The sequence below is a fragment of the Budorcas taxicolor genome, chromosome 12 (genome assembly GCF_023091745.1).
Source record: "Budorcas taxicolor isolate Tak-1 chromosome 12, Takin1.1, whole genome shotgun sequence".
Taxonomy (NCBI): domain Eukaryota; kingdom Metazoa; phylum Chordata; class Mammalia; order Artiodactyla; family Bovidae; genus Budorcas; species Budorcas taxicolor.
In genome coordinates this window covers 21,782,413-21,796,657 of record NC_068921.1, presented here as the reverse complement: position 1 = coordinate 21,796,657, position 14,245 = coordinate 21,782,413, and the positions used below count along the sequence as shown (strand labels likewise).

The 14,245-nt window shown below is 41.5% G+C and overlaps 1 protein-coding gene and 1 non-coding gene across 2 annotated transcripts in view; both read left to right on the top strand.

Annotated features, from left to right (window-relative positions):
• Positions 1–14,245, top strand: part of SLC25A15 (solute carrier family 25 member 15) — a 297,070-nt gene that overhangs the window by 97,348 nt on the left and 185,477 nt on the right. The gene's annotated exons all lie outside the window — the stretch shown is intronic.
• Positions 5,028–5,099, top strand: TRNAM-CAU (transfer RNA methionine (anticodon CAU)). The gene has a single exon. It is a non-coding gene; the product is annotated as a tRNA-Met (tRNA).

Sequence of the window (14,245 nt, the reverse complement as noted above, 5' to 3'; positions counted from 1 at the left end):
CAACAGTGTGGGAGGGTTCCCTTTTCTCCACACCCTCTCCAGCATTTATTGCTTGCAGATTTTTGGATTGCAGACATTCTGACTGGTGTGAAGTGGTACCTCACTGTGGTTTTGATTTGCATTTCTCTAATAATGAGTGATGTTGAGCATCTTTTCATGTGTTTAAAATAAATGTAATAACTAAAAATCAGATTTCCCCTTTTCTCTAGGGTTTATTGCTGTTGTTGGTTGTTAAGTGATTTTTCTGAACTCTGTGCTTCGTACAGTATGACCGCTGAAGTCAGCTTGGTCAGCTAGTAATTAGATTCCCTCAGGTGCCCAGAACCAGTAAGTCTCTCAGTGGTTACCATTCCAGAAAGAGAAAATGGCTCCAGGCGCCATCTTGTCTCTCTCCTGGCTCCTTGTGCTTAGACCTCTGGGGCCGTCTTCTCCCTTCTATGCTGCCTGCTCCTCCTCTCTACCCTCACTTCCCCACACTAATTCTTGCTTAACTTCACTTTTTCTCTTAAACTCTCCCCCCTCTCCCTTTGCCTCCGAACTTTTCAGAACCCATCCCTTTAAAATTAGGCCTACTGAGGATCCAGAGACCAAACCCTTAATTTCTTCTACTCTCTGAACTAAAGCTGAACTCTGAGCTATAGTCATGGATTTTTTTTCCCCCCACAGTAACCCAAAGAATCTCACAGACTTACAGAGGAATTTTATGTTACTCAAATTTAGCAACCTGCTATCTCTGACTTTTACCAGCTAGTTCATATGCTTCTTGGCTAAGGATAGGCCCAGCATTGAATTAAAACTGCTAACTGGGAAAATGCTGAAAGGTACCTAGAAATACAACTGGAAAGGTGTTACTGAACCAAGATTGTTTGCCCAACATGCAGCAACCCAAATGCTGAGACACCGAAGTTTGCAGCAAAGAAAAGGTTTACTTACAAGGTGGCCAAGTGAGAAGATGGAAGTCTCAAATCCACTTCCTCAAAGGCAAGGGGCTGGGGGTATTCTTTGGGATAAAACTGAGGCTAATTGGAAACAAGAAAATGTGAGGTGATCTTCATTCTGGCCTAGATACAACTAAGCTACAGGCTTCTTCACAATACGTATACTCAGAACATGCTCTGCGGATGGAGTTTTCAGCCCTCTGAAGTCAAAAGGTCACGGAGCATGCCCAGTTGAATGGTCAGTGGTCTTAACTAGTTAGAGCTCAAATTGGGCTCAGCTGATTCCAAGTTCCTGGAAAACAACTCAGGCAAACCTCTTTTGTTTAGGCTACTTGACTCTTGGAAGATCTGCATGTTTTTATAAAAACAATTAAAAGGAACTTAATCAGTAGAAGCAGGTTTCAGGTGTAACAGATCTGATGACTACCTTCTGTTTCGAAACTAGCCTGCTAACTCATACAGTCAGGCTCAACAATCCCTAGATGGCTTCCTAGGGTAATTCCTAGGGTTTTTCCAAAGCCTGTTGAACAAATTGCAGTTTTGCAGACAAAAATCTGATGAGCCTGTTCATGAGTATTACGGTCAATTTCAGAGAGTTTTAAATGATAATTCTGACCTTCCTTCAGATGCTAATTTTAATCAGGTAGATTTTAACTCTATTTATATACAGGCTAAACCAGGACATTTCCCTGCTAGTAAAAAGGACCAAGAGAAATAGGAAACTATGTCCACTCCAAATTTAATTAATCTGACAAACCAGCTCTCTTGAGTACTACAGGAGTCACCTGAGCGGAAGGCCACCAAAAGTCTTAATCTTCAACTCCAGCAAATGAAAAGCAAGACCCTCCTAGTTTCTGCTAGGATTGCAGAGAGCCAGGACTTTGGGAAAGAGACAGTTAAACTCTTCAGGTACTTGTAACCCTCTAAGGGGCCTTTCCAGCTAGCTCTCACTTCTCAATGATGGAGCCCTGAGGAGTGACACAGGCTCTTCGCAATCCTCCCTCCAAGTGGTTTAGAGGCACGTTTCTCTAAATTGGGGCTGAATCTCCTCCAGTCCTAACTGACACCTGAGTCATGCTCATGGTGTACAAGCCCACTGCTATAAAGCAGCTCCTGCCCTGGAGTAGTAGAACAGTGCGGACAGTGGAGACCCCAGTGAACCTCGAGATGCTTCTGTCTCTGAACCTACTTGCTTCTGTTTAGGACCTTTGAGAGACACACACCCTTTTCTCCTTAGTTCTCCCACTGCTCTCCGTGTATAAGCCTGAGACTTCTCAAAGAAGTATCATGCCAGAATTTCCTTCTCTCAAAAGGAGGGGGCAGGGAGATGATTCTATAATTTGACAGTACTTATCAAAGCAGCCAATCAGATGAGTTAAATGGTGCTGTGACATCTTTTTTTGCTCTGTCTAGAGCTGATCCTGGGAACACTGATTATTTGTCCCTATTGAATCAGCTATCACCCTCCTTACAGACAAAATCTCCACTGATACTGGCAAAATTCACAGTGTACCTCCCATCAGGATTCAAAGAGATCCCTGAAAACCACTCCCCAGAATTAATCAATAGCCTATGAGTAAAGAAGCCCTTCAAGGCACAAAACCCATAATAGAAGATTACAGATTCCAGAGTCTCTTTCTCGCTTTTACTAATCCCTGTAATATTCTTATTTCACCTATGAGGAAACCTAAGGGTGAGGGTGGAAGTTTGTCTAGGACTTCTGAACAAGAAATAACATTGTTCTACCTAGACACCATAGTGTTCTTAACCTTCATGTATCACTATCATCCACTTCCACTGGGAGCAAATTCTTTACATAACAGTTTTTTTTTAAGGTTTTTATATATCTTTATTTTTATTGACATTTAGTTGATTTACAACATTTTGAGTTTCGGGTGTACAACATAGTGGTTGACTTTTTAAAGGTTATACTCCATTTATAGTTACTCTAAAATATTGGCTATATTTCCTACTTTGCCATTTTCACTGATACTACTTCCCAGAGTACTTTTAAATACATTACTAAATTCATAAGAAAGTAAAGGAAGTACTAAATAATCACACAGACATAGTCACACTTACTTATACTTGAAAGTCGCTCAGTCGTGTCAGAATTCTCTAGGCCAGAATACTGGAGTGGGTAGCCTTTCCCTTCTCCAGGGGATCTTCCCAACCCAGGTCTCCCACAATTGTGGGCAGATTCTTTACCAGCTGAGCCACAAGGAAAACCGAAGAATACTGGAATGGGTAACCTATCCCTTCTCCAGCAGCTCTTTCTGACCCAGGAATCGAACCAGGGTCTCCTGCATTGCAGGTGAATTCTTTACCAACTGAGCTATCAGGGAAGCTCTACTTACTCAAGTGGCAAATCAACAGAAAAACAAGGAATGTCCTGGAAGTGTTCTAAAACCCCAAATCTAGAGTTCTGTGGTTTAATATTGTGGTTGCCTGAAGTGGTAGATAGGAACTGAGGCAAACAATAAGCTAAACATAATGCTTACAAAAAAAAATGTGAAATGAGATATCAAGAGAGGACTTTGACACATTCCTGGGAATATAGAGTTCTGTTGGTTAACCGAGTAACAGGATTTGAACCTGACAAAGTGGGCAGCTGAATCCAACACCTACACATAGATTACACATAGATCCAGGCACCCAAATTGGCTATATATATTAATTTCCTCAGTATATTTTCTGGAGACTGGAAGTCCAAGGTCAAAGTGTCAGCAAGGGTGGTCTCTCCCAACACCTCTCTCCTTGGCTTGCAGACACCTTCTTTCTGGTTCTCAGAGTGCATGGCATGGCTTCTCCTCGGTGCACACTTTTCTAATGGTGGGTTTTGTTATTTTTTGATTGGGCTAAGTGGCTTTATTAGAGAAAGCCAGGATTACAAAGGATTTGGGAGTTGACATCGGGGCCTTTCTTCTTGCCAAAGGTGGGCACAATATTGACAAAGCTCTGGTTGTACCGCATACGCCTCTTGGCCCGGCCCATCTTTTTCTCCTGTTTGGCCACCTTGGGAGTCTGACGTGTTACTTGCCCAGCACCAGCCAGGTGCCACCAAGATATGGTGGCAAAGTGAACCAACAAACAAATCAGTCTCTCTCTGCTGACAGTGGGTTTAAAAGTATTAATAAATTTATAACCTTCCCCAATGTTTTGTAGCTAGCTTTACTCTCATGCTGGGATTTTTTACTCCACCTTCAGAAATAGAACTACCATATGATCCAGAAATTCCACTGCTGGGTATGTATTCAAAGAAGGAAAAAACATTAATTTAAAAATAATTCATCCCAATGTTCACAGCAGCATTATTTACAATAGTCATGGAAGCAACCTAAGTGTCCATTGACAGATGAATGGATAAAGAAGATGTGGTGTGTATACATATATATATATATGATTGAATACTGCTGCTGCTGCTGCTAAGTCGCTGCAGTCGTGTCCAACTCTGTGCAACCCCACAGATGGCAGCCCACCAGGCTCCCCCGTCCCTGGGACTACTCAGCCATAAAAGAAAAAAAATGGAATTTTGCCATTTGCAACAAGATAGATGGACTTGGAGGATGTGCTTAGTGAAACGAGTCAGAGCAAGACAAATACTGTATGACATTACTTATATGCAGAATCCAAAACATAAAACAAACTAGTGAATATAACACAAAAGAAACAGACTCACAGATATAGAGAACGATGTAGGGACTCAAAGAAATGAAAGTGTTAGTTGCTTAGTAGTGTTCAACTCCTTGCGACCCCCATGGACTGTAGCCGGCTAGGCTCTTTTGTCCATGGAATTCTCCAGGCAAGAATGCAAGAGTGGGTAGCCATTCCCTTCTCCAGGGGATCTTCCTGACCCTGGGATCAAACCCAGGTCTCCTGCATTGCAAACCCAGGTCTCCTGCATGAGAAGGCAGATTCTTTACCATCTGAGCCACTAGGGAAAATCACATAGTGATTACTAGCAGGATTTAGAGAGAAGTGCTGGGCACGGGGAAGAGGATGTGGGGTTTAATGGGGTTAGAAAATTAAGAGCTACAAATTACTATGTACAGAATGGATACATTATAAGGATGTATGGTACAGCACACCAGCAGAGTGGCGCAGCGGAAGCGTGCTGGGCCCATAACCCAGAGGTCGATGGATCGAAACCATCCTCTGCTAAGGTGGGGCTCTTTTCCTCCTGAAGAGATCTTTAGGAGTAGAGAAGAGAGTTTATTAAGAAAATTTGCCACTGTATATCTTCTTTAGTAAAGTGTTTAGGTAACTGTTTTGGGCTTCCCTGGTGGCTCAGATGGTAAAGAATTTGCCTGCAATGCAGGAGACCAGGGTTTGATCCCTGGGTTGGGAAGATCTCCCGGAGAAGGGAATGGCTACCTACTCTAATATTCTTGCCTGGAGAACCCCATGGGCAAAGGAGCCTGGCAGGCTATAGTCCATGGGGTCGCAAAGAATCAGACACAACTGAGTGACTAACATTCTCATTTCACTTTTCACAGAGAATATAGCCAATATTTTGTAATGACTATAAATGGAATATGTAACTTTAAAATTGAACCACTATGTTGTACACTTGAAACTCATATAGTATTGCAAATCAACTATACATCAATAATGATAAATAAAAATATATAAAAACCTTAAAAACATTTAAAAATAAATAAAAGAAATAAAATATTATTGATCGAACAACTACCAAAAGATACTAAAATTTTGGACTGAAGAGAATCCTATGGAACATTGTGTTCTTAACATTCTTAAAGCCCTATATGAAAGAATTGTATTTGCCTCTTTTTTTATGCTACTAGACTTTCGCCACTTTGTCATATTCAGTGTTATTTTATTAGCGTAATATACCTTATTATAAGTATGCTTATGTATCTATTTACACCAAACAATGTTTGTTAAAATATCAGGGTTTTTTTGTTTTAAAACATAGCTTTTATTGAAGCATAGCATATGGTAATGCTCATAATATTTATCATCAAATTTTGCATTTATGAAAACCTAATATGTATCACACTTAGCTGAGTCCCAAAGTAGAATATATATGGAGCTTACATCGTAACTATTTATTTCTTTTGTTTAATTTTTCTTTCTTTTTTATGCATATCCTTATATATTGGTCTTTCATTTCTGTAAGAATATTTCTCAAAAGTGGAATTACTGGATCAAAAAATATGTACATTGAAGTTTTGAAGCATAACAATAAAATAAAAATCCACGTGCCCATGACCTCACACAGAACGAAAACATTTCCAATCCTGCGGCAGCCACTGGAGGTTTTACTCTGATCCATTCCTCTTGTCTCTCCACAGAGGCGACCACTCTTCTGAAGGTTTGTTTTCTGGTAGTTTGTCTCTAATTTTTTGGCAATGCTGTGTACCATGAAGGATCTTAGTTCCCTGACCAAGGATCGAACCTGAGCCCCCCCGCAGTGGGAGTGTGGAGTCCTGACCACTGGACCACGAGGTAAGTCACTCTGCTGAAGTACTTCATGTTCATGACTCCCGTGCTTTGCCTTATAGTCTAAGAAGACAGATATTTAAACAATACACCATTTTGCTATAATATTTTTAAGTTTTACAATAATGGGTATCATGATGCGACGATATTTATCCTGAAGCACATTTCGATCACTAAAAACCATTTGATAAATATTAATTAAATTGGGGACTTCCCTGGTGTTCCGTGGCTAAGACTTTGCCTTCCAGGGCAGGGGGTGTGGGTTTGATCCCTGGTCGGGGAGCTAAGATCCCACATGCCTTGTGGCCAAAAAACCAAAACATAAAACAGAAACGATATTATAACAAATTCAATAAAGACTTTATTTTTTTTCTATTTTTAGTTTTTATTTTTCTTTTATTTTATTACTTTTTTAATTTTAAAATTATTATACTTTTTTTAATCTTTTTTTTTTTTTGCTCTTTATTTTTTATTTTTTTTACTTTACAATACTGTATTGGTTTTGCCATACATTGACATGAATCCACCACAGGTGTACATGAGTTCCCAATCCTGAACCCCCCTCCCACCACCCTCTCCATATCATCTCTCTGGGTCATCCCAGTGCACCAGCCCCAAGCATCCTGTATCCTATATCGAACCTAGACTGGCAATTCATTTCTTACATGATAGTATACATGTTTCAATGCCATTCTCCCAAATCATCCCACCCTCTCCCTCTCCCACAGAGTCCAAAAGTCTGTTCTATACATCTGTTTATAATAGCCAGGACATGGAAGCAACCTAGATGTCCATCAGCAGACAAATGGATAAGAAAGCTGTGGTACATATACACAATGGAGGATTACTCAGCCATTAAAAAGAATACATTTGAATCAGTTCTAATGAGGTAGATGAAACTGGAGCCGATTATACAGAGTGAAGTAAGCCAGAAAGAAAAACACCAATACAGTATACTAAGACACATATATGGAATTTAGAAAGATGGTAATAAAGACTTTAAAAATGGTCCACATTAAAAAAAACACTCTTAAAAAATTAAATTGCTGGGGTTTTTTGCATTGTTTACAAAAATGTTATTCCATAAAATATCTGAATAGTATTTTGTGTTAATAAATATCAGTGGCTCTTTGATTTAAAGGCAGTAAAATATAAGCTAATTGTAAAAGTTTTCCATATGTTCATATTATTTTCCAGTGACATGACACTGCCCACATATTTAGAAATAGGTTATTTTGGCAAGAAAAAGACTGTTGAATTCTAGAAAGTACAAAGTAGACACAATTGAAGAGTTTTTGAACCTAGAAAGGAAAGGGTCATTTTCTATAAATGATTTTTTCACTGTTTCTCAATGGCACCCCACTCCAGCACTCTTGCCTGGAAAATCCCATGGACAGAGGAGCCTGGTGGGCCGCAGTCCATGCGGTCGCTAAGAGTCGGACACAACTGAGCGACTCCACTTTCACTTTAGACTTTCATGCACTGGAGAAGGAAATGGCAACCCACTCCAGTGTTCTTGCCTGGAGAATCCCAGGGACGGGGGAGCCTCGTGGGCTGCCGTCTAGGGGGTCACACAGAGTCGGACACGACTGAACTGACTTAGCAGCAGCAGCAGCAGCAGCAGCAGCAGCAGCATATTCATGCAGTTATCTTAATTACTGTTTTGCCAGTTGGCTTCACTAGATGGAGCTATGGCTGTGCTGTGCTTAGTCGGTCAGTCCTCTGCGACTCTTGGCTACCCTATGGACTGCATGAAGCCAGCCAGGCAGCTTGGTTCATGGGCCTCTCCAGGCAAAAATACTGGGGTGGGTTGCCATGCCCTCCTTCAGGGGATCTTCCCAAGCCAGGAAGCAAACCCAGGTCCCCCGCACTGCGGGCAGATTCTTTTCCATCTGAGGCCCCAGGGAAGCCCAGATGGAACCACAGGCATAATAACTACAAATGCCTTCAAAAAGTAAAAATAACTCAATATCCTGAGGAGATAATTATTTGTAGAGGAGAAACTATCACTTGTAGATATCATTTTAAAGGATATAATCTTCTATCACGTGGTTTGTCATGAACTGTCCGCTCCAGGGAGAAACATCTGCTTGGGGTTGACAATGAGGAGTTTACTAGTTAGTAACAGTTCTTTAATGAATTGAGCAGACTTCTTCATTTATTCACCTGGGCATTTATTTTTTCATTCACTGACCAAGCATTTATCAAGCTGGGTGTGCCCAGCACTGATAGGCACTGGGGATATAGAAATAAACCCCATTGGGACTGTAGACACAATCCCAGTCTTCAAGAACCTCACAGCCTAAGTCAAGTATGGGAGGTGAGTACACAAACCATCAATTACAGTATATTTAGGAGAGAATGATAGAATCATTTAACACAAGATTCAGTGGTGGCATCAAGAAAGAAATGGCTAGCTCTGACCGAGTAGGAAGACATGCCTAGAATGAATTTTAAGGGATGAATAATTCAGAGACAGTCAAAGACGGAAAGAAAACTTGGTGAATGCTGAACCAACTGAGTACTCATGGGGACAGAAAGGCGATGAGGAGGAGGAGATAGGTTATGTTGGACATAATGGCTAAATGATTGTGGGGATCAGAGGGGAGGAAGAAACTTCCTAAATCCTTCAAGACAAGTGCTGAGGGTGTCAGGATAAAAATTCAACATGACTCTGAGAAATTGAAAATGATTTTAAGAAAGCACCTCTTTCATATCTCAAATTGTAGACAGCCTCCCCACCCTTCCCCTATTCTTGAGATCTCACTCCATTCTTTGTTTACTCTGGCGTGTGAATTTGTTCTTTCTGCCAAATGAGTCAGTGTCAGATTTGTGCTGACATGTATTAAATTTCCTGTAAGAAACTAGTGTGTCATATCTCTTTCACTGTTCTCTCTCTCTCTCCTCTCTCTCTTTAAATTTCTTTCTCTCTGTCACACACACACACACACACACACACACACACAGGGGCAAGTATGTAGAAGAAAATGCAGTGTCATTTGAAGACAGTTAAAAAGATATAGAAGCACTATTCCTATAACAGCAAAACCATCCCTCACTAAAACCCCAGAACTACTGTATTCGTTACCCTTACGTGTTCTTGAATCTTGGAATGGCACATGGGCTTTATTGCACATATTCACATTATGATACATATTCATCTATTTGAAGTTTTCTACGTTGTTTTTAAGTTGCATTATTTATGAAAAAGATTAGAAAACCAGAAGTTTCATTTCTGTTTCCAGTCTTCCTTTTAATTTCCACTGTGAACGTAGCTCTGTTTTCAATTAACATCTCTATGTATAACTTTATCCATCCCCTAACACAGGGAGTGTAATAACACTTCCTCAATGACTGTGTGAGACTTAGCCAGAAACCAACTTGCCACGACCCCAAAAATCAGTTCGAACAGCTGCTGGAGGCAAGAGAGAGAAAGGGAGAGAAGGAAGAGAAGCCAGACTCACAAAGAGCAACTTCCCTACAGGCAGAGTGGCTCAAGTGCCAGAAAAATTAGGGACTTCGCTGGTGGTCCAGCGGTTGGGATTCCATGTGTCTGCTACAGGGGCACAGGTTCGATCCCTGGTCAGGGAAGATCCTTCATGCCACTCAGTGTGGCCCTCCTCCCGCCACCCCAAGAAAAACCAAACCAATAGAATGGCATGATCAAGTTTGTTCATTATAGCCACGGGAGTCAAGAACACATTGAAAATCACTGAGGAAAGTACATCAACTATACTTCAATTTAAACAAACGAAAACCTTGGACTGAAAAAAACAAAACTAAAACTTAAAACTTCAAAAACTCTCACTTCCTTTTGAAATGTTTGTAGATTTTCGGATCTGCCTAGTCGTGTAGCAGAAAGAACTCAGATATGCATATTTGAGTCTCGTCCAGGGTCACCCAGCCTCCCCCTCCATTTCTTCCTCGATATCCACACCGTCCCCTTTTCTGCCCTCCACCCGCTTCTCTGTCCTCCCACCCTCCTGCTACCTCATGCCCGGATCATCCCCGCGGGACAATTATCGTGGACAGAGGAGCATCAGGAGTAACCACAAGCCGGTGCTGAATGACAAGTACAAACTCCACCTACCTGAATAGTGTGTTTCTGAGAAAAGTGTACTAAACGGTCAAGTCAAACGTGTTTAAGACATAACATGAGCTGATGGAAGGAGCATAAGACGCTTATGACAAAAAGTCTTGGCTCAGAGGGTTCTTCAGAGAAGCAGTTGATTCTAGGGCTGGGGTAGGCAGAATGTAATTGAGCCTGGAAAATCGTGTGTCAGAAAATAAAGAAGTACTCGAACTTCCCTGGTGGTCCAGCGACTAAGACTCTGTTCTCCCAATGCAGGGGGCTGGATTCAATCCCTGGTCAGGGAACTAGGTCCCACATGCTGCAACTGAGACCCAGCACAGCCAAATAAAGAAATTAAAAATTCAAAAACATAGTCTTTAGAAAAAGAAACGAAGAAAATAATGAAGTACTCAAACCAGCAACATAGTCCCACAAGCAACATAACCCCACAATGATGAGGTATGACAAAAGAATATATGAGCCAACCTAAAAGAAGGAAATGGCACCCCACTCCAGTACTCTTGCCTAGAAAGTCCCATGGGAGGAGGAGCCTGGTGTCCATGGGGTCGCAAAGAGTTGGACACGACTGAGCAACTTCAAAGGAGTCCCCAGTGGCCAAAGTTGGAACAATTTGAGCAACAAAGTAAAAAATGATAACATTGGGTTATGATCCACAGAATAAAATAAATATCCATCCGGCTATTAGTACAAAGATATCTCTATTTCCATCTATCTATAACAAAATCACTATTAGGTAAACATTATAATAATAATTGTTGCAGGTAACATCCACTGCTGCTGCTGCTGCTGCTGCTAAGTCGCTTCAGTCGTGTCCGACTCTGTGAGACCCCACAGACGGCAGCTCACCAGGCTCCCCCGTCCCTGGGAGTCTCCCGGCAAGAACACTGGAGTGGGTTGCCATTTCCTTCTCCAATGCATGTATGCATGCTAAGTCGCTTCAGTCGTGTCAGACTCTGTGCAACCCCATAGACAGCAGCCCTCCAGGCTCTTCTGCCCACAGGATTCTCTAGGCAAGAACACTGGAGTGGGTTGCCATTTCCTTCTCCAACTGATAAATACTAAAATCTATAGGTGAAAGTTTGAGGAAAATTAGGATATTAGCATCATCTCAACGTAACTCCACTAAGATATTCATCAATTACAAAGGGGAAAAGAATAAGAGTAGCGAAACCTGACAGATACCATCTTAACCAAGTGATCAAGGATATCACCAGTAACAGGACATACCAACGTTGTGTATTTTCTAATATAATGTGAGAAGGACACTGAGAAGGACATTTTGCCTCATGCATAAACTCGGTCTCATGGTGAGGAAACATTAGACAAACCCCAAATGAATGACATTCTATAAAATATCTGGCCAGTACTCTTCAACAGTGTCAAGGTCATGGAAGACAAAGATTGAGGAGTTCTCCCTCACTGGAAGAAACTAAAGAGGTATAATAATTCAGTGCAATGTGAGATTCTGAATTGGATCCCAGAATGACAAAGAGATGCTAGGGGGGGAAATGATGAAATTCAAAGGTCTGTAGTTTAATTAATAGTACTGTAACAGTGTTTTCTGATTTTGATCATTGAACTATGGTTGTCTGTTAACATTAAGAGGGGGCTAGAGGAAGGCAATGGCACCCCACGCCAGTACTCTTGCCTGGAAAAACCCATGGACAGAGGAGCCTGGTAGGCTGTATTCCATGGGGTTGCTCAGAGTTGGACACGACTGAGCAACTTCACTTTCACTTTTCACTTTCATGCATTGGAGAAGGAAATGGCAACTCACTCCAGTGTTCTCGCTTGGAGAATCCCAGGGACAGCGGAGCCTGGTGGGCTGCCGTCTGTGGGGTTGCACAGAGTCGGACATGACCGAAGCAACTTAGCAGTAGTAGCAGAGGAAGGTAGATTTGAATTTTTTTCTAAAAATCTAAAATTATTTAAAATTAAAAAATTTTAACACCTTGGGTCAAATCTCAACAACAGAATTTGTTAGTTCTATGACCTTTCTGGGCCTCATTTTTCTTACTAAACAGGGAGTTAGGAAGGATGATCCCTAAGCCCATTCTGGAAAGTGAAGTGAAAGTGAAAGTCATGTCAGACTCTTTGTGACCCCATGGACTATACCATCCATGGAATTTTCCAGGCCAGATGACTGGAGTGGGTAGCTGTTCTCTTCTCCAGGGGATCTTCCCAACCCAGGGATTGAACCCAGGTCTCCCACACTGCAGGCAGATTCTTTATCAGCTGAGCCACAAGGAAAGCCCAAGAATACTGGAGTGGGTAGCCCACCTTCTCTCCAGCGGATCTTCCCAGCCCAGGAATAAAACTGGGGTCTCCTGCATTGCAGGTGGATCTTCACCAACTGAGCTACCAGGGAAGCTCATTCTGAAGAACAGCAGAATCACTTTCTTGCCCACAGTGTTTGACTTGCTTTACTTCTGCAGACCACATGCAGCGGATGTTGAAAGTGGGGAATCTTGAAAACAGTCATGAAATGATAATTGCAGATAATTCCTCTCTGCAGTTCAAGTTTCCAATTTAAGGCAGAATAATACAGGACTGGAGAATTGTTCCCAGCTCATTAGGGTTTAGAAGCTGCTTCAATAGAGATCATGCCAAGAGGAAACTCACTCACTCAAAAGTACTGCTAGAGAAAGAGAGTTTTAGTTTCAGTCCAGAAGAAAACATAGAAAAATAGAATATTAGCTGTTGAAGAGTAGAGGAATTATGAGAAGTCACTTTGTTTCAAAGTTTCCTTAATGTCACCATTGTCTTTTTAGAATTAAAGATACATCTGCAGAAATTTTTTTCTTAGTTCTTGTACTTGTAATGGATAAACATACTGTTGAAACTTGCCATCTCTCTAATCCCAGCATCTTGAAAGAATGTCCTAGGAATGCTTTGGTAGTTAAAATACAAATCAACTTGGCAGTGTTCATTTCCCCTGATAGCCTCCCACACACCCACACATGCATTTCTCTTGACCACTAGGACATTCCAAGCTCTCTCCTTCCAACAGCATCTGCCTCCTCGCTCTCATTCTCCTGTGGGCCCTTCATCCCTGAGAACACACGGCATTCTATCCAAGCGTGAATCTGAACTCAAGATGTTGTTGTTTAGTTGCTCAGTTCAGTTCAGTCACTCAGTTGTGTCCGACTCTTTGCGACCCCATGGACTGCAACATGCCAGGCTCCTCGGTCCATGGGATTTCCCACCCAAGAATAGTTCTTCTCCAGGGATCTTCCTGAACCAGGGATTGAACCCACATCTCCTGCATTGCCAGGCAAATTCTTTACTGCTGAACCACCAGGGAAGCCCAAGGATATGACACCTCAAACTAGGCAAGATCCCTCTTTTATTATACTTTCCAAGTTCAGCAAGGTTTTCTTTAGTTACTGACAGTCAGAAATTTCCGTCTTATTTATCTACATTTTTCTTTCAAAATTTCAAAGTTCTACTCATCCAGGGTCTTTCTCAATCGAACAAAAGCCAATTGTTTTTGTACACTTTCTAAGTGTTATAGGAAGTTGAGTTTTAAGTTTACTGGAAATTTTCTGCAATCAAATCTCTGTAGAGTATGAATTACCAAGAAAACTCTCCAGGAGCCCATTTAGAATTATTTACTTTCAGAAAAACTAGCAAGACCTTCTCATGAGTCTTACCCTATGGGGTTTTCATAACCAGATGGCCCACAGAAACTGCATGTTTGCAGCATTACTCAGCATCCTTATAGGGTAAGAAAGCTCCATGTTGGTGATAA